Source organism: Chenopodium album, chromosome 3 (genome assembly GCF_948465745.1).
Source record: "Chenopodium album chromosome 3, dcCheAlbu1.1, whole genome shotgun sequence".
NCBI classification, from domain to species: domain Eukaryota; kingdom Viridiplantae; phylum Streptophyta; class Magnoliopsida; order Caryophyllales; family Amaranthaceae; genus Chenopodium; species Chenopodium album.
The window spans coordinates 32,241,642-32,269,028 of NC_137836.1; the positions used below are offsets into that span (position 1 = coordinate 32,241,642).

A 27,387-nucleotide genomic window follows, 5' to 3' on the forward strand; every position below is an offset into this window, starting at 1 on the left:
CTCGGGGCAGCCTACTTGGCAGCCACATGCGGGCTGCTACTCAGCTCGGTTAGCCTAGTGAGGCTCTTGCCTCGATTTGCGTGTGTAGGGAATATTTCAAGCATTACCCCAAACTTGAACCCCATTGTGATCATACACTTAAGCATGGTGGCATCCAAAGGCAAGGAAGATAGAGCAAAAGAGTCACCAAGAAGTTTTAGGAACTTGTAAACCATTCACAGGGTGAAGGTTACACCCCTTAACAATCCAAGAGAGCATTAAGTCCAATAGGTCTGGAACCATGACTGGAAGTTCGGGGATGAAGGTACAAATCCAATTTAAAAGAGAAATAACCTTCCCTAATAATAGGCCTATACTTTTTTCTTCTCGTATTCATGTGCGCTTTCTAACTAACATGCAATCAATAGGTTAAACCTAAACCTGTTTATCTATATTGGTTGAATATTAATGCACAAAAAACACTATTATTGGCGATCACTTGAATAATAATAATATTAGCCTAAACAAGATTATTAATTATCTTATTAAGCGTGATTACAAGTATAAATTTATTTTGAACATGCAAGATGTGATCAAGCAATAACAATAATAAATATAATCAAGCAACATAAAAATCATCATCAAAATAATAATCATCATCAAAATAATAATAATCATAATCATGCAAATAATCATGATAATCATAATAACAATCATAATCATGTTAAAAATAAAGCATCATAATAATAGCAAGATCCTAGGAATGATACTAACAAGATTAATAACAAACCCTAGCATGTCACTCTAAATAAAAATCAAAGCTTTAACCCTAACATGATACTAACATGCTATTAGGAAAGACAATAAGAAGCATCATAGAAATCATAATTAATATAAGAAAATCACCCTATATATGATACTAGGAAACAATAAAACATCCTAAACATGATTTCTATATCATAATATCAATTAAACAATTAAAGAAATTACTTGGATGCCTCGTACCTCTTTCTAATAACAAAATACACGCGTTAGGAACTTAAAGGAAAATAATAAAAATCAAACAATTAAATCAAATAATTGAAATAAAGATTTGGGACCAAACCCTCAGAAATATCAAACCTTTCAAGTCTAGGGCGAAGGCAAATTCGAATTTGGCTAGGTGTGTCTAGATCTTGTAAATGCGGAATTTTGTATGTGAAAAGTTTGTTTAGAGAGAGAGAGAGAGAGAGTATCAAGAATTTCTTGATGTGATCTGGTACATAAAAACGGAGGTTTAAGGAGCCTATTTATAACGAAAAAAAGCCAGAACATGATAAAAAAGAATCGGAGATTCAAGAAGAATAAAACACGACGCTGGCGCCGCACTTGCCTCTGTCGCCGCGCAACTGGCCTGTTGCTAGGTAACAACTTGTGGTGCTGCACTGCAGAAAGTTTTTTCACACGTTTGCATATTTTCGATAAAATTAAACGTACGAGGGGTAAAACTGTAATTTTATTTAAAACACTTCTTTTATTCTTAATAAAACTCATAAAATTCAATTAGCAATGCTAATCACATTAGGAATCAAAAGAACTTTCTAGAAGATTCTAGAAGACTATAATCAATCCTAATTGCATTAGGAATGATAAATCATAATAGGCCCTCCTCTAGATCATTGGACCGTATATAAAGATTTAACCGGGCCCAGTTTAGTAATCTGGTCATAACTTCCTCATTATTCATCGGAATTGGGCTTATAATATATCGTTGAAAAGTTCTTTTCAAGCCCAATCCAACTACATTATTATTGGACCCTTTCCATGACCAAACTAAATTGTATTCGCTATTTTCATAAAATAGGTTTTCAAAAATAGAGAGAAAGAAGAGTATTAAAAACTAACCGCAACACTAGACTTTACGCACTTTCAGTTCATTCGATTATGATTCGAGGTGAAAAGTATTCATCACTTGGTTTAGTTTTGGGGAGACACAAATGGGTGCCTACAGAAGCCCCCTCTTTGAATGAGTTTTAAGAAACACAAGTTTTGAAAACAAAAATCAAAGAATCGATAGGGACGGAGAATGATTCAAAACGTTCTGCAATACTAAATCATTCTTGTAACGCCGATACGTGCAAACTAGCGTTAGTTAAAGCAAATAAGAGAGTTAAAAAACGCGTATCTTGCACCGTCGAGCACACGTCTTAGAAGTAACCGATTTGTTGTTTTGACAACCTTCCAAAAGCTAGGGAAAGCAATATCGCTACTTTTGACTATCCTTCTCAAATTAGGGGATACCGCCTGAAGACTGCTACGCTTGTAACATCCTCCAATATCTGCTGTGATAGTCTTCTGCAAGCCAGAGAATCTTATCAAAGACTGCTTCGCTTGAAACGATCTACATTGCTTTTTGACCATCTTCCGCAAGCAAGGGAATATGATAAAAGATTGCTTCGCCTGAAGCGATCCTCATTTGTTGCGATAATACTCTAAGGAGTACCATTGAAGACCAACGCTTGTCGATCTTTTAAAGTTCACCTGAACATGCTTTTGCTATGCCAGTGCGTCGGCGCTTTGCTGCTTGTGAACCAGTATGTCGGCGCTTCTATCGTTTGTGAACCATTGCGTTGGTGCTTTTGCTATCTATGAATCATTATGTAGGTGCTTTCGCGATGAGTGAATGTTTAGGAGCTTTAAGCTAAGTGAGACGATCATTTATCAGGTCGAACACATCATGCGATTGTAACCGAGCCAATTATTGAATCATGTCAAGTTGCTTATAGGGGCTAACTGGCGTACCAAGGAACCCAAACTGCTGTACAAGGTTGAAACAATCGTTCAGAGAGGGCTAGCGTTCTTTCGCCGCTATAACGTCGCTGTCGCCGCATTTTCTTTCTGTCACTTAGCGCTGCACTCTTTTGCGCGGTGATAGAGTTGTCGTGCGATGCTGCTGTCGGGATTTCTGAATAAATCCCCTTTCTTCCTCATTTCGCTTTTATGGCTTATTTTATTCGAGTTTCGCCATGAAAACTTTGAGTTGTCCATTCTTGCTCGTTTCTCAACCAAATTGGCTCAAATATGTTGCAAATCGAAGCTTTGTTCATCTAGTTTGCTGATATATATAAGTTTTTTCCAAACTCACTCGATTTTTTGAGAATTTTGCACATTTTTATTCACGAATTTCTTGAATATTCGAAACTTATATTGCTCAATTTGCTTTGTTTGTCAAAATTTTTGCCATGAAAATGCTTGATTATGTTTGTATATTGCCTTGGGATTATTTTGAGACATTTTTAACTCAATTTGGTGAAGAAACAAACGATTCACCATTGTAGAACCTCTTAAGGTCAGGAGAACAATGTGGCTCGTTCTTGATGGTTTTCCTAGCAATTCTTGTCCGATTTGTCACAATAATTATGTTAATATTGCATGAAATTATTTGGTTGCTTGAAAAATGCCATATATGCTTGAATTTTAATTGTGCTCTGCTTTAGTACTACTTACTCTATTTTTTGCGAACATAATATCATGTGGCTAGGCGAACCTTAGATACTACAGAGCCTAAATTTTTGTTAATTTTGCACAATGTAGTATGGCTAGATAGCGAGGTTCCGGTTCCCAGTCCCGAGACACAAGACGGGAAAAGAAGCCTGTTTAGGAGGATGTGGATCCTTCCACCTCTCTCAGTCCCTTCCCTCAGTGGGACAAGCCAATGTTGTTCTTTGGCCCCGATCACCATATTTCTAAGAGGGTGCGTCGTGGGATTGTTAGTGGTAGGACGCGCAGCCATGGCTCGGGAAACGAGACCCAAGGCAAGTTGTACAACAAGTATTTTAGCGGCGATGAGGGGCAGGGATTACTTTGGAAGTCTTGTGGGCTGACTGCCCTGTTCCGGGCTACGCAGGCCATGTATTCGTTCGATGCAGACCACCACGTGGTTTGCGCTTTAGTGGAGTTCTTCTGGGACACCACCAACACTTTTCACTTTCCTTGGCGTAAGATGACTGTCACCCCATCCGACTTCAGTCTCATCTCGAGACTGGAGTTTCGCTCGACTGCACTGCCGTACGACAGCTCTATTAGTGTTTTCTCTCCTGTGGTCGATGAGATGTTGGGTCCGATCGCTGTTCGGGCCCGTGCCGAGGTAGAGCTATCACGATTTAGCTCTAGGTGCATTCGCCGGTTGACCCTGGTGATGACTTTTGAGGACGATGCGACCACTCGAGAGCAGCGGGTGCGCATCTTTGCACTTATTTTGCTGTCATGGACCTTTTCCCCTAACAAGGGTAGTTTGGTGCTGTTTTACTACCTTCTTGCTCTCCGTGATCTTCAGCTGATCGTGACTTACGATTGGGCTAGCTCAGCCTATGCTGACTTTCTGCGGGGATTGCGAGACTCTTGTCGACACCGGTCCTACGTAGGATACATCGCTATCAATATCTTCTAGAGAGTCGTAGAGGTATACTTTATTTCTTTAAAATTTAGCCCTAAAATCTTATTAGCACCTGCTGATATCTTTTTATATTTTTAGATCTAGTTCTACGAGTACTTCCCTTCGCTTGCGCCGGTGAGACCATCTTCTCGCGAGCTCCCTATTGGCGCCTGTTGGGGAGGTCATTTTAATGACCAGGTGACTACTGCCCATGTCTGAGAGCTGATCTTCTCTGTATGTTCTTTTTGAATAGTTGACATCTTTGTATTGCTTTTAGTAGGAGCTTTATCTTACAAACATATCCTGCAGGAGCCTGAGGTATTATACCGGCCATGGGACAGTCTAGTTATCCCTGCGCTAGCTACGTAGTACATCATTGAGCGTCGCTACTTTCAGGGGACGTATGAGGCAGTGGTGTACCTAGAGAGTTGGTATTCTGCACTCCTTAGAGATTTTCGTCCACTACTACAAAATCGGCCAAAGACACCCAAAATAAGAGAATCGTTAACTACATAATTGGTCTCTCATAAAAGAGAGACCCGTTATCTTCAATAATAGGTCTCTCGAAATATAACTAAGACCAGTCATTTAAGATAACCCGTCTAAAGGTATAACCAACGACCTGTCCTTCTATATAACCGGTCTCTTGATTTTGTAATATTTTAATTCGAAAAATCAAACACGTACACTTGTCACTATGAAGGACACGGGTCTCCTACTAAAAATCCCTAATCCTTGAAATAGTTCATCCGCCGCTTTTGCCTCATCACTCTCTCCTCTTTCTACTTCATATTTTACTTTTGGAGTACTCATCTCTTTCATCCTCCTCCTCTTATCTCTTATCCTTCTCACCCCATTTATAATTGTCTTCATGTTTTTCTCAATTACAAGAAGGACTCACTCCATCATGTCAAAATTTCAAGATCTACTCCATCATGTTTGTAAATTTTTGTAAGTGTTGATCTTCATTTTTTTCGTTGTCTTTAATGAAAATCTGATTTTCTTATCATTGTTTATAATTTTTGTTTTTTAAATTATTTTTTCTCAATTCTTCATTAGTTATGATAATAGATTTTCATTTAGTTTTCATGTTAATGTTTTTGTTTTAAAAACATATTTTCGCAAAAAAAAAAATTATGATATTTGAACTTGATGTGTTTTTCCGGTTTTGTTTTGAGGGTTTAATTATTTCAGTCGATTTTTGGGTTAATTCTCTTTTTCGTTTACGTTTTTTATTTCATTTTTTCTTTTAGATCTTTTGTAGATTTGGATCTAGTTTAGTTAACTTTTCGTTCACTTTTTTTTTGTTCGTTTAATTCTTCTTATATGATAGCCAGATCTGATATTATTGATATATTAATGTATTTCTTTTATTTTACTTTCAATATCGGATTTTATTTCTTTAGATTTTTAATTTTTTTTTCGTTTTAAAAATTTATCTATTTAGGTTTTCCTACCAAATCATTATTTAGCTAGTTTTTTGAAAATGTTTTTTTTTTTTATTTTTTTAAATTTTTCTATTGTGTGTTTTTTTTCTATTGTGTGTGTAATCGCCATATAACCGAACTTTTTGTTTTCATCCAGTATTGCATTAGTATTGATTTTTTTTTCTGTTCAATTATTATATTTTTTTTACTACTTTCTTGGTCAAGTTTCCATATGTTTCTTTGTTCTTTTGATTTTTGATTTTTTTATTATGTTGGTATAGTTTTTCCGATTTATTTTACTGGAGACTAATTTTTGTTTTGTTTTAATGTGTGTATATTTGTCTTTACAGGTAAATATTTTTGCAAGTTATCATCTACAAGATTTTTGAAGTTGGATGTTATCATTTACAGAGTTTTGTATTTTTATTTTATTATTGTGTATTGGCTTTTCATTTATATTTGTATTATGTTTGTAATTTTTGAGATATATGGCATTCAAGAATTAATTTTGTACTCCGTAAACAATAATGTATAAAATAATTAAATGAGTTATATTGATAATTATAATTACAATTTTGTATCAAATAAGCTATTTTTTTTATTTTAAATAATATCCGAGAGACCTGTTAAGTTTAATAACCGGTCTCAAATTTCTCAAAAAAGAGACTACTTAATCTTTCATAGGCGGTCTCAGAATTTAAAAAAAAAAAGAGACTGCCTATCTTCAATAGGCGGTCTCAGTTTTCTCATTCTAGAGACCGCCTCTAGTCAAGCAGTCTCTTTGCTAAAGAGACCACTTAGCTAGAGACCGCCTCTAAGGCAGTCTCTTTGGCTGATTATAACGGGTCTCTTAGGTCGATTTTGTAGTAGTGGTCGTCCTTGCTCCTCCGCCTCGCCACATGTTCCATGATGCGATGCTGCTCAACTTGGCGGAGAGGTCGCCTGCTGGTACCCCTTGGCGATCTTATGCTAGCTCGGGGCGATCCTATGAGGAGGATTTACCGCCATTGTTAGCTTCGGCCCCTGTTTTGTCTATGGAGGTGGCGTTATGATTTTTTTTTTTGTCTTTTATTTCTTTACTAAGTAGCCCCCAAGTGGTATTTTATTCACTTTGGTTTTCTTTTTGCCAGACTGAGCCTGCTGAGTTCGTTTCGCCTCGTATGTCTATCCACTATCAGGGGACATACGGGCCTATTGAGGAGATGATCCCTCCGGTTCCCGAGGATCGGGGTTTGGTGGAGCGATGTATCCCTCGTCACCAGACTCGAGTGAGTTATTTACTTGCTATTTGTTTACATCTGTCTTATATTGTTATGGACTTTATTTCTTTGACAGTTCTCGCGCGAGGTGGTTTCGGCGATGGCGAGGTTCAAAGACGCCTTTCGGAGCCAGCTAGTGCGGATGAGGAACGTGGCTTCCTGTCGTCATAGCGACGCTGCTCAGGAGGTAACTTTTTCTCGCATTTTGCATTGTTTATTTTATTTTTGTTTTCTTTGCATCTAACTTGATTTATTTTTGCAGGAACAACCTGTTCTTTCCCATACTCGGATGAGACCCGAGGCTCGGAGAGAACCGGCTAGGTCTAGATCGAGGCGTCGCCGCACTACTTCTAGTGGTCGGGGTGGCTGATCCGATGCTGCTCGGATCGAGGCGGTGGAGGGCTCAGGCTCTTCATCTCAGGGTGCACGGACTGGGCCGATGGGCCAAGGACAGCGACATCGGCTTCGGTAGGTGGTGGGACGTACGAGTTTGGCTCGTCTTTGCAGCAGATTTAGCCTTTGCTGATTCATCATTAGGGCGACCTTGGGTGGACTGGTCCTGAGTTGAGTTTCCCTACTCCTGGCGAGACCTGAGATGGTGGGAAGAATACTCCTCCATCTACACAGTTCTTTGATTTGATGAACATTCCTCATCATTTGCGTCCTCTAACGCTGTAGTTGTACCTGTGATTATTTATTTTGACTTTTATAGGACTTTGCCTGACTGACTCGTTTATTAGATACATTTGTTAGACATATTTCGTATATACAAACTATTATCTATTATGACTGTATTATATTTGCATTTATTTTTCATTTTTATGTGTATATGTGTGTATGCATAAATTGTGATTAATTTTGCGCAAAAATTTCCATCATTTTTATTACTAATGGAGGGTATCTGACTTTCTCCCAAAAAAGAAAAAATGAAAATACATCAGACTTAATTAAGCTTGAATAAATCCAAAAAAGAGAAGGAAACTATATTAATATGTGTGGGGATAATTGAACAAAGGGTGAAATTGCAAAGTCATTGCACGAATTCAAATCATAGCCTAAAAAATGCGGTTTGCATAGCACATTAAGGAACGCTGCAGCGCTGCTTGTCGCCACGCGTGTTGCGCTGTCGTCGAGCGTTGCTGCTGTCGCCAGGCGACAGACTTGTCGTTTGGCGCTGCAGTGTGCTGCTTCCGAATCCTTTCCGGAGTCAAATTGCATCGATTTTGTAAATAAATAGCCTAATAATCAGTCGATTTTATGTATAATTCGAACAGATTAATTGTAGGGAATATTTCAAGCATTACCCAAAACTTGAACCCTACTATGATCATACAATTAAGCATGGTGGCGTCCAAAGGGATGTAAGATGAAGCAAAAGAGTCGCCAACAAATTTAAGGAACTCGTATACCATTCACAGAGTGAAGGTTACACCCCTTAACGATCCAAGAGATCGTTAACTCTAATTGGTCTAGAACCATGACTGGAAGTTCGGGGATGAATGTACAAATCCAATCTAAAAGAGAAAGAACATGCCCTAATAAAAGGCCTCTACTTTATTCTTCTCGTATTCATGTGGGCTTTCTAACTAACATAAAATCATTAGGTTAACCCTAAACCTGTTTATCTATGTTGGTTGAATATTAATGCAAAACAACACTATTATTGGCGATCACTTGAATTATAATCATATTAGCCTAAACAAGATTATTAATTATCTTATTAAGCGTGATTACAAGTAAAAATTCCCTTTAAACATGCAAGGTGTGATCAAGCAATAATAATAATAAATATAATCAAGCAACATAATAATCATCATCAAAATAATAATCATCATCAAAATAATAATAATCATAATCATGAAAACAATCATGATAATCATAATAACAATCATAATCATGTTAAAAATAAAGCATAATAATAATAGCGAGATCCTAGGCATGATACTAACAAGATTAATAACAAACCCTAGCATGTCAATAAAAAATAAAAATCAAAGCTTTAACCCTAACTTGATACTAGTATGCTATTAGGAAAGACAATAAGAAGCATCATAGAAATCATAATTGATATAAGCAAATCACCCTAAATATGATACTATGAAGCAATAAAACATCCTAAACATAATTTCTATATCATAATATCAAATAAACAATTAAAGCACTTACTTGGATGCCTCGTACCTCTTTCTAATAACAAAATACACGTGTTAGTAACTTTAAGGAAAATAATAAAAATCAAACAATTAAATCAAACAATTGAAATAAAGATTTGGGACCGAACCCTCAGAAATATCAAACCTTTCACGTGTGGGGTGAAGGCAACTTCGAATTTGGCTAGGTGTGTCTAGATCTTGTGAATGCGGAATTTTGTTTGTGAAAAGTTGGTTTAGAAAGGGAGAGAGAGAGTATAAAGAATTTCTTGATGAGAGTTGGTACTTAAAAACAGAGGTTGAAGGAGGGTATTTATAACGAAAATAAGCCGGAACATGATAAAAAGAATCGGAGTTTCAAGAAGAATAAAACACGACGCTGGCGCCGCACTAGCCACTGTCGCCGAGCGACAGACGTGTCGCCGCATGATAGGCCTGTCGCCAATTGACAGCTTGTGGTGCGGCGCTACAGACAGTTTTTTTACACGTTTTCATATTTTTGATAAAATTAAACGTATGAGGGGTAAAACTGTAATTTCATTTAAAACAATTCTTTTATTCTAAATGAAAGTCATAAAACTCAATTATCAATGTGTAGGGAATATTCTAAATAAACCCCACTGTGATCATACCACTTAAGCATTGTGGCGTCCAAAGGGAAAGAAGATAGAGCAAAAGAGTTGCCAACAAGTTTTAGGAACTTGTAAACCGTTCACAGGGTGAAGGTTACACCCTTTAACGATTCAGGAGATCGTTAACTCCAATAGGTTTGGAAGCAAGGCTGCAAGTTCGGGGATGAAGGTACAAATTCAATCTAAAAGAGAGAGAACATGCCCTAATAATAGGCCTCTACTTTATTCTTCTCGTATTCATGTGCGCTTTTGGACGAATATACAATCACTAGGTTAGCCCTAAACCTGTTTATCTATGTTGGTTGAATGTAAATGCACAAATAAAACTATTATTGGCAATCACTTGAATTATAATCCAATTAACCCTAAATGAAATTATTAATTATCTATTCAGCATAATTACAAGTACAAATTCCCTTAAAACATGCATAAAATGTGATCAAGTAATAACAATAAATATATTCAAGCAACATAATAATAATAATAATAATCATCATAATAATAATCATAATATCAATCATAATAATCATCACGATAATAATAATAATAATAATAATAATCATGTTAACAATAAAGCATAATAATAATAGCAAGATCCTAGGCATGATACTAACAAGATTAATAACAAACCCTAGCATGTCACTAAACAATAAAAATCAAAGCTTTAGCCCTATCATGATACTAACATGAATATTAGGAAAGACAATAAAAGGCATCATAGAAATCATAATTGATATTATGAACTTATTGTTATCACTCTAAACATCATACTAAGAAAAGCATCCTAACATGATACTAGGAAAAACATCCTAACATGATACTAGGAATAAAAATAACAACCTAAACATAATTTCTATATCAAAATATTAATAAAACAATTAAAGTACTTACTTAGATGCCTCGTACCTCATTCTAATAACAATATACACACGTTAGTAACTTCAAGGAAATTATAAAATCAAAGAACTAAATTAAATAATTGAAATAGAGATTTAGGACCAACCCCTCAGAAATATCAAACCTTTCACGTCTAGGGAAAAGGAAACTTCGAACTTGGATAGGTGTGTCTGGTGCTAATGTATGAGGAATTGTGTTTGTAAAAGGCTAGGCTTAGAAAAAGGGAGAGACAGAGTAAGCTTTAGCTTAGAGAGGGAAGAGAATTAGAGAGTTTTGGTTGAAAGTTGATGATTAAAAATGGAGGTCTAAGGAAGCTATTTATAACGAAAATCGGTTCGGATTTGATAAAAAAAAAAATCATAGTTTGAAAAGGAATAAAACATGACGATGTCGCCGCAACTGCTGTCGTACGGCGCTGCAAGATAGTTTTTTGGATTTTGTTTTTATCATATCTTTTGATATAGAAGTCTAAATAAGACATATAATATGTCGTTGGAAAGCTCTTGATGTCTACTTTCCAACCCAATTAGAATTAGATTATAATATTTTCTAGATAAAAAGATATAACTGAAATAGTGGAAGGGTGTCAGTTTTTAATAGAGTTTCATATCTCATTCATATCTTTTTTGTTATACCTCGAATTTAATATTATAATATATCATTGGAAAGATAATTTCAAGATCTATCCAACCATATGAAATTTGGATAAATATTATGAGGCACGAAAATAATATCTGAACATATTCCATCTCGTACAAAAAAAGGAATCTTAAAAAGAGTAGTTTTATTCAATTTCAAACTCTTTGAAACATAATTGTCAATCCTAAATCCATTAGGATTTAAAAGAACCTTCTAGAGTATTCTAGAAGACTATAATCAATCCTAATATCTTTAGGAATAATAATTAATAATAGGTCCTCCTGTAGATCATTGGGCCGTATGTAAGAACCAAACTGGGCCAAATTTAGTATTTTGGCCATAACTTCCACATTATTCATCGGAATTGGGCTTATAATATATCGTTGGAAAGGTCTATTCAAGCCCCATCCAACTATACTATTATTGGACCCTTGTCATGGACCAAAGTAAACTAGAATGCTCATTTTTCATATATAGGGTAAAAAAAAATATTTTCAAAAACAGAAAGAAGAGATATTTTAATAAAAACATCCTCATCACTAGACTTTTCACACTTTCGTTTCGTTCGATAATCAAATGAAATGAAAAATATTCATTACTAATTTGGTTTTGTGGAGACACAAATGGGTGTCTACACAATGCTAATCACGTTAAGAATAAAAAGAACCTTCTAGAAGATTCTAGAAGACTATAATCAATCCTATTTTCATTAGGAATGATAAATCATAATAGGCCCTCCTATAGATCATTAGGCCGCATATCATTGGGCTTATAATATATCGTTGAAAAACTCTTTTCAAGCCCAATCCAACTACACTATTATTGGACCCTTTCCATGTACCAAACTAAACTAGATTGGCTATTTTCATAAAATAGGTTTTCGAAAATGGAGAGAAAGAAGAGAATTAAAAACTAATCGCAACACTAGACTTTCCACATTTTCAGTTCATTCAATTATGATTCGACGTGAAAAGTATTCATCACCGGGTTTGGTTTTGGGGAGACACAAATGGGTGTCTACAGCGTGCCATAGCCTCGGGTTTCCAACCCAAATTTTGCGTGACATATAAGTAATTTTAGAACTAATTCAATGAGCAAAACTGAAAAATCAAGTAAGTTCAACTTAAAATAAAAATTCATTAAGGTGTATATAACAAAAATTATTTCTAAGAACCATTCTTTAAAAAATTTGGTTTAACTGGGTGCAATAAAATAAATAATTGCAATAACTCACTATTAATTTAATTAATTTAAATTAATCATACGATTTTGACAAAATAAAAGGGAGTTTGAAATATGAACACAAAATTTCAAATTAAAGATTCCAACTTTTTCACTTGTGAATCTTTGAAAAATCATATCTTCCTATATGAATATAAACGAAATTTCTATGACTAGATTCAAACTTTATGATTCAAATCAACATAATCCATGATTAAATGAAAAGTTCAACCAAAATATTCATGGAATTTAGTAACTCAAGGTTCAATAACTTAAAACAATTAAAGATGGAATCTTTAGTACTTAGAAGCAACAAAGAACAAATTTTTCACACTTTAATGCAATTGATTTGCAATTATATGAAAATAAAAACCAAACGTTTAAGCATCAATTACTAACAAGTAACCATGCTTAAAGAGGTTTAAAATTGCATATAAATTAAGGAAAGAACCAAATACATAACTACCATAAATATGCCATTAAGTTTCAAGGTTCGAAAGACTTAAAATTTTTCTTCAAAAAGAAAAATCCATCGAAAAAGGCATTTCTGGTCGTTTTTTTTGGCTAAAAACACATTCCTAACCTAAAAGGGTAAAGACATTTCCAGAGCACCTTTTCCACAAAAAAATCACTATTTTTGGGCAAAAACTTTTGTTATGGGTTGAAGACAGCTTTAATACGAGCTTAAAATTATAAAAACCGAGCTACTAATCTAATTAGCAACATATAACAAGAAAAATTAAGCCATAAAAACCCCTTGAAATATATGATTATAAAAATAAATGAGGAAGGCTTTGATACCACAGTTGGGTTTCGATGAGTCCGACTCACCGTGGAAGAAAACTCGAGCCAAGACAACACTCACAATAATTATAATCATAAAACATAATTAACTTAAACAACAAAATTAAGAAAGAGATTAATACCTTCGGCACATGATTCGCTCACTAAAAGAGCTCTTACTTCGAAAGCTCTAAGCCTCGATCACACGAGGACCTATAACGAAGTCCACCCGTAACTCAATCACCGAAAATGGTCCAATTCTTATGAGTTAGCTAAGCCCTACCTAAACCCGAGTAATTAATTATGTTCAAAGGTTTTCACAATGGTGATGCCCTTTTCAACACTTACCCAAGTGCTTTTCTCAATACCCCAACTTGGGTATTCATAGGGAAAGGTAAGAGTGAGATTTGCTCTTCCATCAATGTGGGAGAATTGAATTTTCCATTTTATTTTTAAATAAAAAATAAAATTAATTATCAAGCTACTAATAAATCATCAAGTGGCATATTCATGAGAGAGGTTAGGTGAGGATCACTTGAAAAAGGGGGGACCAAACTTGCTCCCCAATCCTCTCCCATAGCCGGCCAACTCAACACTCAAGCCCTAATCTATGCGAGCCATGTGGCACCCTTATTTGGGCACCAAGGCACCCAAGTGAGGGCTGCTTGCTGCTGCCATGCCTTCGACCCAGCAGGCCACGCACATTTCTGTGGGCTGCTTGGCCGAGGCCAGCTTCTAGCAAGCCACGCAGCAATGTGTGGGCTGCTAGCTGCGGCCTGCTAGCATGTCTCCCACTTTTGTGCGGGTAGCTAGCCTTGACCTTCTAGCATGCCACGCACATTAGTGCGGGCTGCTAGCCTTGGCCTACTAGCACGCCACATACATTAGTGTTGGCTGCGCCGTGGCCTGCTATCGTAGGTGCACTAGCACGCATCAGCCAGCCAAGGCTCGGCTTAATACGCTTGGTAGCCATCTTGCTAGGCCATATGGCCCTAACGCTCGATTTTCTCGGGGCATTCCGATAATAGGGGTATTTTTGTAATTTTGTTGATTTATAACTAATTTCTTTTCTCGTCTTTTTTATCATTTTCGACTCGACTTTTGACGGTCGGTTTCAACACTCTAAGCTCAAAATTTCGACGTCTAAATATTAATTACTGGGTCAACTCATTAATTCCTTCCAAATTTATTTGTCGCGTCAGTTTGTTAGTTGTTTAGGTGTGACCTGAAGGGGTTAGTCAAGATTAAGCCTTAATACTAATCATTCATTAATATTGCTAATCGGAAGTGGCCTCCACCCAGGCATTTCGATCACTTGATCACACTTAATAATTAGCTTTCTAATAATTCCAAACCCTCTATAGGAATATTGCACTTGTTTTAAGGACACCATTCCTTTCATAATTTATTTGTAAGAAGGAAGAAACGCTTCTCCATAAAGATGGGGTGTGAGAAGTGGAGTAGAATTTTTTAAAATGGCGATTTTCCATTAATTGGAATGTCCCTTGGTGAAGAATCTAGAAGATGATCGGTGTCAATGCTCAACCCTCTTGCTTTATTCCAAGCTTATCAAAGTTCACTTTTTATTGCCCTTATAGGGTAAATAGAGAATATGGTCTTGCTATAGGGAATATTTCAAGCGTTAACCCCTAACTTGAACCCCACTGTAATCATACACTAAAGCACGGTGGCGTCTAATGGGAAAGAAGATAGAGCAAAAGAGTCGCCAACAAGTTTTTTTTTAAGAACTTGTAAACCGTTCACGAGGTGAAGGTTACACCCCTTAACGATCCAAGAGATTGTCAACTCCATAAGGTCTTGAACCAAATAGGGTTCGGGGATGAAGGTACAAATCCAACCTAAAAGAGATTGAACCTGCCCTAATAATAGGACTCTACTTTATTTTGATCGTATTCATGTGCGCTTTCTGACTAATATGCAATCAATAGGATTAACCTAAACCTGTTTATCTATGTTGGTTGAATTTTAATGTTCAAATAAAACTATTATTGGCGATCACTTGAATTATAATCAAATTAACCCTAAACAAGATTATTAATTATCTTATATAAGCGTGATTACAAGTACAAATTCCCTTTAAACATGCATAAAAGGTGTGATCAAGCAATAAAAATAAATATCAAGCAACAAAATAATAATCATAACCATAATTATAATCATCAAAATAATAACCATAATTAAAATAATAAACATAATAATAATTATAAGCATAATCATGTTAAAGCATAATAATAGAAAGATCCTAGGCATGATACTAACAAGATTAATAACAAACTCTAGCATGTTACTAAACAATAAAAATCAAAGCATTAACCCTAACATGATACTAACAATAATAAATATTAGGAAGAATATAGGAAGCATCATACTTTTAATCATACTTGGTATTAAAATTACCCTAGACATGATACTAGGAATCAAAGTAACAACCTAAGCATGATTTCTACATTATAACATCAATAAAAATCACTAAAGTACTTACTTGGATGCCACGTACCTCTTTCTATTAACGAAATACACGCGTTAGTAACTTCAAGGAAAATAATAAACAAAGAATTAAATTAAATAATTTAAAGAGATATTTGGGACCATACCCTCAGAAATTAAACCTTTCACGTATAGGCCGAAGAGAACTTCGAACTTGGCTAGGTATGTCTAGATCTAATGAATGCGGAATTTTGTATTTGTGAAAAAGCTAGTTTAGAAAAGAGAGAGAGTAATCAAGAAAATCTTGATGAGAGTTGGTGAATTGGTAAGAATAAGAATTGATGAGAATTGATGACTGAAAACGGAGTTTTTAGAAGACAATTTATAGAAAAAATCAACCAAAAAGATAAAAAATCAGAACAGAGTTCTAACGCGTAAAACAAAAGTTAGCGCCAGACGCTGACATTAGCGCCAGGCGCCAAGCTTAGCGTTAGGCGCTAATGCTGGCGTTTGGCGCTGAATAAGAAATTGATGCGTTTTCTTAAAATCAGATAGAAATTGCTGTACAGGAGGATACAATCGTATTTTCCTCAAAAACGTTCTTTTATTCTGATTAAAACTTAAAAAGTCAACAAAAGTGAATTTATCAATTCTAATTGAATTAGGAATGAGAAGAACCTTCTAGAAGAATCTAGATGACTAAAACCATTCCTAATTGCATTAGGAATGATAAATCTATATTAGGCCCTCCTCTAGATCATTGGGTCGTATATAAGGCTCAAATTGAGCCCAGTTCGGTAAATTGGCCATAACTTCTTCAATATTCATCGGAATTGGACTTATAATATATTGTTGGAAAGCTCTTTTCAAGCCCCATCCAACTACACTATTATTGGACCCATATCATGGACCATCCAAACTGGATTGGCTATTTTCTTAAAATAGGTTTTCAAAAACAGAGAGAAGAGAAAATAAATTAAAACTATCCGCAACACTAAACTTTCCACACTTTCACTTCATTCGATTATGGTTCAACGTGAAAGGTACTCATCACTGGTTTTGGTTTTGGGGAGACACAAATGGGTGTCTACGGAAGCCCCCACTTTGACTAAGTTTGGAGAAACGCAAGTTTTGAAAACAAAAGTGAAAGTATCGATAGGGACGGAGAATGATTCAAAACGTTCGGTGATCCTAAATCATTCTGAAGGGAATGGTGTCCTTCGAACAAGTGTGTTATTTTTATAGTGGGTTCAGAATTATTAGAAAGCTAATATATTAAGTAACGTCAAGCGATCAAAATGCCTGGGTGGAGGCCGCTTCCGATCAGTAATATTAATATAATTAATATTACAGCTTAATCTTGACTGAACCCTTCTGGTCACACCTAAGAAAAATATACGAACCGACTCGACGAATTAATTCGGAAGAAATCAATTCGTCGCCCGAGTGTTAAATATTTAAACGTCGGTAATTCGAGCTTGGAGCGTCGAAACCGATCGTCAAAAGTCGAGTAAAAAATAATCAAAGACGAGACACGCAAAATAATAATAAATCGACTATATTCCTAAAAGCATCGGAATGCCCTGAGCATCCGAATGCTAGGGGCAAAAATGTCCAAGCATAGGTGGTTAGCAAGCGCACCAAGCCGAGCCTAGCATGGCTGGCTCGGTGCGTGCTAGCGCACCGTGCTAGCAGCCACGCACAGCAGCAGCTAGCAGCCGCGTGCACGTGGTGCGTGCAGCAGCTAGCTGCCGCAAGCTAGTCGTGCTAGCAGCGCACGCACTAGCAGCCACGCACAGCAGCAAGCCCGCACCAAGTGCGTGGCTTGCGCGCACAGCAGCAGCCCACATCTTGGTGCGGGGCTGGGCTCGGGCTGGGATCGTGGCTTGACCATAGGGCCGGTCACTATGGGGAAGCTTGAGGAATATGGGAGCAAGTGGGTAAGGACATGTGGCACAAGGAGAGTATTGAGTGGGGAGCAAGTATGGTCCCCTACTCTCCATGTGGTCCTCACCAACCCATTTCACATGGTAATGCCACTTGTAGATTTATTATTAGTTTGCAATTTTAATTAAATTTAGCTTTAAATTAATTTTGTAGAATTTCATGATCCCACATTGATGGGATAGAAATTCCCACTCATACTTTCCTCTATAAATACCAACCTTGGGATTTGGAGTAAAGTGCTTGAGTGGGAGTTAGAAAGAGCATTCCATATTTTAGCAAAAACTCTTAAACTCCATTAACACTTGGGTTTTGGTCGGACCTTGCTAACTCCAAGGTAGCGGACCTAAAAAGTCGTGTTCGTCCTTTGTGGGTGGATACCGTTGGAGGCACAACATTTGCGGTGCTCAAGGCTTTCAAGTAAGAGCCCGTTTTGAGAGGGCGAAGCTCGCTTCAAGGGTATGATTCGTTCTTCCTTTTCTTGTGTTTATTTATTTATTCTTTATGGTTTTATTAATTACGAGTGGTTCCTTGGGTCGGGAATGTTTCCGCGGTGAGTCGGACTCACCAAACCCCAACAGCGGTATCGGAGCCCCGCTCGTTTATTTTTATAATCATGTTTTTCAAGGTTTATTTTGGCTTATTTTTCTGGTTTAAGTTGCTAATTAAATTAGTAGCTCGGTTTTATTTATTTTAATCCCGTTTTTAATGTCGAATTTAGCCCAGAACCCAGATTTTCGCCCAAAAATAGTGAATTTTGGGTGGAAAAGGTGTTCTGGAAAGGTTTTTTTCCCTTCAGTTGTGATTTTAGCCAAATTCTGACCAGAAATGCCTTTTTTGAGAGATTTTTTGTTTTTGACGAAAAATTTTAAGTCTTTTCTAACCTTGAAATTAATGGCATAACTTGTTGATTATGTGGTTGATTATTTGCATTATTTTCTGCATTTTTAAGTCCTCTTAAAGCACACTTAATTAGTAGTATTTGATGCTTAAAGGTTGATTTATTTTCACATAATTGCAAACTAGTTGCTTTTTAGTGTGAAAATTTTTGTTTTGAGGCTTCCTAAGTGTTAAAGATTCAATCTTTATTTGTGATAAGTGATTGAAACTTTAAAAACCACTAAATTCCATGTTATTTGGTGTTAAACTTTGTTGTTTTAATAATTTAGAGTTGATTGGAAACATAAAGTTTCAATTTTTGTGATAGAAATTTGGTTATCTTCATGTTGGAAGATATAATTTTCAAGGATTCACAAAATTTAGATGTTGGAATTTTCATTTGAACATTAAAGTTCATATTTTTCCAACTTCCCCTTACTTTGTCAAATTCTCAAGTTTAATTTAAATTGATTAAATTAATAGTGAAAAATTGTCTCAACTTTGTTATTGCACCAAGCTAAACCAATTTAATTAAGAATGGTTCTTGGAATTATTTTGGTTATTTGCACTTTGAAATTTTATTAAGTTAGACTTGTTTAAAATTTTATTTATTTATATTTTTTTTGCTCATTGAGTTAGTTCTAAAGTTAATTTATAATTAATTAATTATGTCTCGCGAAATGGGATTAAATCCCGAGGCCATGGCACGCAAAACGAGGCAAAGAACCACCCTTGGCTAGCCGGGCTGCATAGCAGGCCGCATGTGGCTGCCAAGGTGGCTGCCCCGCCTTGCGTGGGGCCACACGCGCGGCAGTAGCACACGGCCGCAGCAGCCACGCACCAGCAGCCATGGTTGTGCGTGCGCGTGCGGCAGTGGCAGCAGCCCATGGCTGCTTGCCGCGGGCCGTGTGTGCGGAATTTTTTTTGTGTGTGCATATGCTTGGTGCGGTGAGGTGAATAGCCGTAGTATGCTTGGTTTGCATGAGACGCGATTATTCGAGTTTCCTTGGCAAAACGCTTAAAGCGAAAGCCACTTGAAATGTGGTTGGCTTAATATTGCTTATTTTGCCGTTTTATTTATTTTAATTAATTTTGTTTTTTTTAATAAAAATTTTAGGAGGCTAGGCCTCGGTTTTGAGCGGCATTGGCAAAATTTTATTTTCACAAGTTTGGGTGCTACCGACTTAATTAATTGGATTAATTAAGGGAAATGCGGAATTTAGTGGGAGCTTTAATTAATTAATGATGTCAAATTACATAATCGGTTAAACAACTTTGACTAGTTTTAATTAGGCGTGTTAATCGGATTAACCACCTAGATTAGTTACTAGTGCGCGCGTTGTTTAAATGCATTTTACTTGTTTGATATTGTAAATTTCATGGGCCATTCACAAATAGTGAATGGATGAATGGAATATATATTCTCTCTCACAGGTTTTATGAAATAGCAACTAGTGGGACCCGATTAGGATAGAAAATATGGACAACGTGCCGTTATGTATTTTTGTAAATCTAAATACGGTCTACGCACCGTTAAGTATTTTTGTACCTTAATATTTAGATTATTCCTAGTCGTAGACACTAGTATTTGCATAGTTTGGTTAAGTCTTGAAGATGGCGTATCTTGGAAGACAAAGCCTTGAATTGCAAATGAAGACCTTTTGAAGATTTGAAGAATTCAAGGGGTCATGCTAGTTGCCAATATGCATCTATAATTTCGCTTTATATTTTATGCTTATATATATGTGAATTATTCTTTAGATGCATGTTTAGGTTTTCTTTATGTTGCGATGATTAGTTAAGTTCACTTAAATCAACCAACATAGAAATCCTAGGTCCCTAATAATTTTGAGTCAAACTTGCCTTTCCAAAACAACACTTACCAATCGAACGAGGGTGATGGTAGGCTACGCTAAAGCGAGGTGCCATCACTTCTCCAAGGCTCATAAGGCACACCGGGTGTGCACGTTGGTTTTGGTTTAACTCATCGGTATGAGTGAGGAGTCCTCATATACCGTGGCATAAGAGATTCATCGTCAAAGATGCATTAGATGCGAATATTGTCTAACCAAGAGTGGCTTAAAGCCATTAGCAAGACAATGCTTACCCTAGAAGATTGAGTGTTAAGACAAGCCAAAGCATGCTTAACTACTCTTTGTTTCTTCGAATCTTGGAATCGCCTTATTTTCAAATAAGACGTTAAATAAGTATTGAAAATTTGCTTGAATAAAATTCAATCTTATTTAAGTAATTTTGAATGGTTTTTCATTAAAATTCTTTCAATTGTAGAATCATGTCTTCAACTAATGACAACGACCTTATGTACCCGGAACTTCCCGAAAAGTTACCATTTTTGCTCAATTTGGTGAACTTTAATGAATGGGAAGATGAACTCCGAAAGACACTCATAAATTGCTACCTAGAGCATATCTTGGATACTCCGATCCCCAGTTTCTACTCGAAAGGGATCATGAGTGATGAAGCTCATGAAGAATGGAGCATGGATTGCAAGAGAGTTTCGAAACTCATGGCAAACTCCATCCCGGTTCAATGGAAGGAGATTTTCTCCGGCTATTTTCCGGACATGATGCTCAAAGCTCTTGAGGATGTACTCAATTTGAGGGTCACCAAAAGTGCTAGGGGCAATTATGATGGTCACGTGGAGGATGTGACTAGGTCACTCTCCAAAATGAGGATCAAGCCACCGCAAGATGGTTGTCTCTCGAAAGAAAGACAAGAGGTGTGGGGAAAAGTCTACAATGCGAGACTTAGGCCCGGAATGCCACTTCAAGCTCATGTAATTAACATGACAAGGCTATTCAACCATCTGGAGCTAATTGGAAAACCAGTGGAAGACGAGAAAGCGACTCACATGCTTCTTAGCTCTCTTCACTCGGGATATGTGGGGCTTAAAATGCGTCTCACCGCCAATAGGGATACACTGTCCTTAAGGGAAGTCATCCAAGAGCTCCAAAAGACCTATTTTTTCAAGAAGGCTAACTTTGCCCTTAGACCAAGGAAGAAGGAGTTCAAAGACAAGAGGAAAATGCGCTGCTTCTATTGTGGTAACCCCGTACACTACAAAAGAGAATGCAGCAAGTATCTGGATGATGAGGCGAAAGGAAAAGTAACCTCAACCTCAGGTATCATCTTAAACACTTGAATATAAGCAATTTTAAAAGGTATTAGATACCTAAAAATTTACTCACAATACACTCCTTTTTTAGGAACCAAGTGAGCGGTGCTTTTTCATGTGGAAATGAGTACACAAGTAGGGTGAAGGTGATCTATCCAAGAAAACTTGTAATCTCTTGTTTTGTCTAAAGAAGTAGAACTTATTTAGTTTTATGCAACATACTTTTGATGTATTAATTTCCGACGTTGGACGTCGTTTTCATCAACCAAGACTTTTGTTTTGATGTCTTGAATATATTTATGGAATGACACTTTCACGTGTTTTTAGACAAAATGTTTGATACCAATGCAAAGAAAGCTAAGACCACACCGTCTAGTCAAACTTACTTGTGGCACTGTCGTCTTGGCCACATTAACATCAAACGCATCAAGAAGCTTCTTCAAGAAGGTATTCTTGACTTATTTGATTTAGAATCCTTTGAGAATTGGGAAGGATGTTTATTAGGCAAGATGATAAAGCAACCATTCTCCAAGTTGAGAGAAAGGGCCAGTGACTTGTTGGGACTAATACACACCGATGTATGTGGGCCAATGAGTACACCCGCAAGGAGTGGTTATCGGTATTTCATAACCTTCACGGACGACTATAGTAGATATGGTTATGTCTATCTAATGTCGCACAAATCTGAATCGTTTGATAAATTCAAGGAATTTCAGAACGAAGTTGAAAACCAACTCGGCAAGAAAATCAAAGCGCTTCGATCGGATCGAGGTGGAGAATATTTGAGCCAAGAATTCGATGACCATCTGAACGAACATGGAATACTTTCAGAGTTGACACCTCCGGGAACTCCTCAATGGAATGGAGTATCTAAAAGGAGCAATCGAACCCTGTTAGACATGGTCCGATCGACTATGGGTCTTAGTGAACTTCCAATCTCTTTCTGGGGTCATGTATTTTTAATTGCGGCACTTACACTGAATCGTGCTTCGTCATAGGCAGTGGAAAAGACTCTATATGAAATATGGACAAATAAACCTCCAAGGTTTCCTTTTCTCAAGATTTGGGGATGCGAAGCATATGTCAAGAAACTCATTTCTGATAAACTTCATCCGAAATCTGACAAGGTTTACTTTGTGGGTTATCCAAAAGAAACCAAAGGGTATTACTTCTACAACAAATCCGAGAACAAAGTGTTTGTTTCTCGTGATGGTGTCTTTTAGGAGAAGGAGCATCTCTCCAAAATGACAAGTGGGAGGAAAATCGAACTCGACGAAGTTCGAGAGGACGAGCAACAAGGATAAGTGGACAATCAAAGTGCTCACGAAGCATCTATTGACATTGGTCAAAGTCAAAATATGCAAAGTCAAACCGACAATGCAAATGCTCAATCCATTACCCTACGTAGGTCAACTCGGCCAAGATCTCAACCTGATAGATACCTCGATGTTGTATTAACCGAAGATCAGGACATCCTAGTAGTGGATGGAGATGAGCCGGCAACCTACAAGCAAGCTATGACGAGCCCTGACTCTTCAAAACGGCAAGAGGCCATGAAATCCGAAATGGACTCCGTGTTTGAAAATCAAGTATGGGACTTGGTTGATTTACCCGTAGGTTACACACCTATCGGATGTAAATGGATTTTCAAGATGAAAACCGACAAAGATGGAAATGTATTCATTTACAAAGCAAGGCTGGTAGCAAAAGGTTACAGGCAAATTCACGGCGTTGATTATGATGAAACCTTTTCTTTAGTAGCTATGCTTAAGTCCGTTCGAATTCTTCTAGCGATTGCTGCATATTACAATTATAAAATATGGCAGATGGACGTCAAAACCGCCTTCCTCAATGGAATTTTTGAAGAAACTGTGTACATGACACAACCTGAAGGTTTTGTCAACCAGAACAATCCTAAGAAGGTATGCAAGCTTAAGAAGTCCATTTATGGATTAAAGCAAGCAAGCAGAAGTTGGAATCTGCGATTTGATGAAGCCATCAGTAAGTTTGGTTTTATCAAGAATCCAGATGAGTCTTGTGTTTACAAGATGGTCAGTGGGAGTGACATCGCCTTCCTAGTCTTATATGTCGATGACATTTTGCTCATTGGAAATAGCATTCCGTTGTTGGAGTCTGTAAAGGCTTGGCTCGGGAAATGTTTTTCAATGAAAGACTTGGGAGAGGCTCAATACATACTAGGCATCAAGATCTATAGGGATAGATCAAAGAGGATGATAGGAATGAGTCAAAGTACTTACATCGATAACGTACACTACACCAAAAACTAGAATAAGAAACGCAAGATAGAGAACGGTTAATTTATGTAGGCGATCTCTAGGATTTTATACAACGCCTATCTAAGTTAACCGTTCTATTTGATTTTTTATATTATTTTTTTTAATTTGTGACTTTACTATATAGAACGTCTTTTCTAATTAACCGTTCTATTTGATTTTAACATATATTAAAAATAAAAAAATAAAAAAAAAAGAAGTAAAACCCTATTCTCTGTGGGCCGGTTTGAATGCCCACCATATTTCCTCTTAACTCCCAACAGCCGTTTATGGCTTCTTCTCTCTCTTCAAAAATTTCCTCTTTCTCTTTCTCTCTCCCTCTCTCCTACTCAGATCTGGTTTAGAGCTTCTCCATTGCTCTAACCCTAACTCCAATTAACTCCAATAAACACTACCTCCTCTCCATCACCTTCTCTACTTGCAAAACACCCATCTCGTTCTCAGTCAAAACAACCTTAATTTGGAGCTTCAACAATGGCAAGACAACAAGCAACTAAGACAACTCATCGAATTCTCTCTAGTCTCTACCCTGACAACTATGGCTGCTAATTTTCGTCAAGCAAGTCAACTTCTCTCTCCTCTCTTTAATTTCATATGAGCATTGATTTCTTTGTAATTAGATTTGATTGTCGAATTCATATGAGCATCAATCTTCAATTGAATCTGTGATTGTCATGGTTGTGATTTTAGGATCGATGGATTTCTATAGTTAACCGCTTATGTCTTATTTGATGTTCTTTTTTTTTTCCCAGATCTGTTTTTATTTTTTGGTTTTCATTTTGTTGACAGTTCATCAATCGATGATTAATGTGAGATTTTATTAATTAAAGTTATGATTTTGGTGTTTGTGATGATTAGTTTTGAAATGATGGTGAAGATCTACAATTTTGTGTTTAGTTGTTTTGTTTTATTGCCGGCAAACGTATGATTCAATACATTATTGTTAAGCATGTTTTATTTTTACTGTCAATGTCTCTTGTATAAATATCTACTTTTAACTTTATTTTGTGTTTTATAATATTTTTTTTTTGTTTTTTTCAACAGATTAATCAGATATAAAGGAGAAGAAATTCTTAAAGATCTTGGATTCATTTTCAAGTATATCATGTTCTTCGTTTTTGCATTTGAATTATATCAAAAGTACTTAAGATGTAACTAATTAAATACAAAATGGATTTTAAAGTTTGTTTTGATTTGGTATTCCGTATTTTACTTTGACAATTTCAATATTTATTGATTGATGATAGAATTTTTATTTTTGAAGGCATTGATGATGTAGATTAGTAGATATTCAACCACTGTGATTCGGGCAAAATTAAATATTATGATTTTGGTTAATTTTGTTATTTTGAAATTTATATTATAAAGGATCATGAATTTATTTTATACAAGAACTGTGAAAATTTTCTTACAGGATATATATGTACAAGATATAGGAAAGTTTTGTCAAAAAAATAATACAGGAATACAATAAATAATACATGTATACAAGAAAATACGGGAATAATACTGTAGCAAGAAAATATAATATATGGCTGGAATTTTTTTTTTTTATTATTAAAAATACATTAGAGAACTGTTATCTTACTTGACAGTTCTCTATTGTAATGCAATATAGAACGGTTAAGTAGCCTAAACCATTCTTTTTTCCTTCCTTTGTTCACATTTTAAAGAAGGGAAAAGAGAACGGTTGTGACTAACAACTGTTCTCTATTTGTTAGTATATAAAACGCCTTAAAGACCCGTTCTCTATACTTTATAGATCGCTTAGCAGAAGAACGCCTCTAAGGTGATCTATAAAGCCTATTATAACAGTTCTCTAAGACCTTTTTTGTAGTAGTGGTACTAGCTCGACTCCAAATGGAAGGAGCCAAGAGAGGGCACCTACCCATGTCACCTGGCATAACCTTAAGCAAGAAGTAGTGTCCAAAGACACCTGATGAGCGAGAAAGGATGAGTCGTATTCCATATGCTTCGCTTATTGGATCGATCATGTATGCCATGATATGTACTAGGCCGGATGTATCGTATGCCTTGAGTGCTACGAGCCGATACCAATCAGACCTAGGAGAGGCGCATTGGGCTGCGACCAAGAATATTCTAAAGTACCTGAAAAGGAACAAGGATAAATCTTGGTCTATGGCGGTAAAGATGAATTGGTTGTTGAGGGATATACCGACGCAAGCTTCCAGACAGACAGAGACCACTCCAAGTTACAATCCGGATACATATCTTGTCTCAATGGAGGAGCGTTTAGTTGGAACAGTGCAAAGAAAACCACAACCGCTGATTCTACAACTGAAGCCGAGTACTTGGCAGCGTCTAAGGCAGCCAAGGAGGCAGTTTGGATTCGCAAGTTCATTGATGAACTTGGTGTTGTACCCTCCATCGAGGGTCCAATAGACCTCCATTGTGACAACAATGGAGCTATTGCTCAGGCTAGAGAGCCACGAGAACATCAGAAAGTCAAATATGTGAAGAGGCGATTTCACATGATTCGAGAATGGAAGACAGAGGGTGAAATCAGAATTTGCAAAGTGGGAACGGATAACAATGTAGCCGATCCACTTACTAAACCCTTGTCTCAAGTGAAGCACAACAAACACATTGAGGCAATGGGAATCAAGCATGTCGCGAACTGGCTTTGATTTCCATATTATAGTGTTTTAATTAAATTTTGGACAATGTTAATGTAAAGCACTATGATGAACCATTCAGTTTTTGGAGTAATTAAAATTTTTCATGCAATTTAATTCACTCCGTCTCTATTTAATTGTGGTTTAGAATTAAATAATGAGTTCATTCGATTTTAATAAATATTCAAAATAGGGTATCAAGTCAACGACTTGGATAAAGAAACACCTATTAAGTGAACATTGAATATTTTAATCGAAAATTATCCCTAATCAAGGTCATATTTTTTATGGACGATTAATTACCATTAGAGATTAGTGTGTAGTATGATTTATAGCACCGTTTCTTGTGCTATGAGGATATAACTCATTTGCACAGGTATTGGTTTAGAACCATACTGGATCGACCTATGAGAATACTTTAAGAGATTTAAAAATCGTCATAAGTATTTTTCTCATTATTACTATCGGAACTCTTTTCCTTGACCATGAGTAGTGGGAGGTCTCTTGTTTGAGTACTAGTCCGCTTTGGTATCCGCCAAACGTCTGCCGTAACTGTGGATTATAACGACAGATATCGGGCGGCTAGGTCCTCTTAGTAAGAGAAGCTACATTACAAGACTGGAAATGTCCCCCTACTAACAATAGGGAA

General features: G+C 36.5%; 1 long non-coding RNA gene across 1 annotated transcript; it reads left to right on the top strand.

Annotated features, from left to right (window-relative positions):
• Window positions 1–24,349: 24,349 nt before the first annotated feature.
• Window positions 24,350–25,302, top strand: LOC145613089 (uncharacterized). The gene is made up of 2 exons (XR_014106863.1): window positions 24,350–24,661; window positions 25,147–25,302. It is a non-coding gene; the product is annotated as an uncharacterized LOC145613089 (long non-coding RNA).
• The last annotated feature ends 2,085 nt before the right edge of the window (window positions 25,303–27,387 follow it).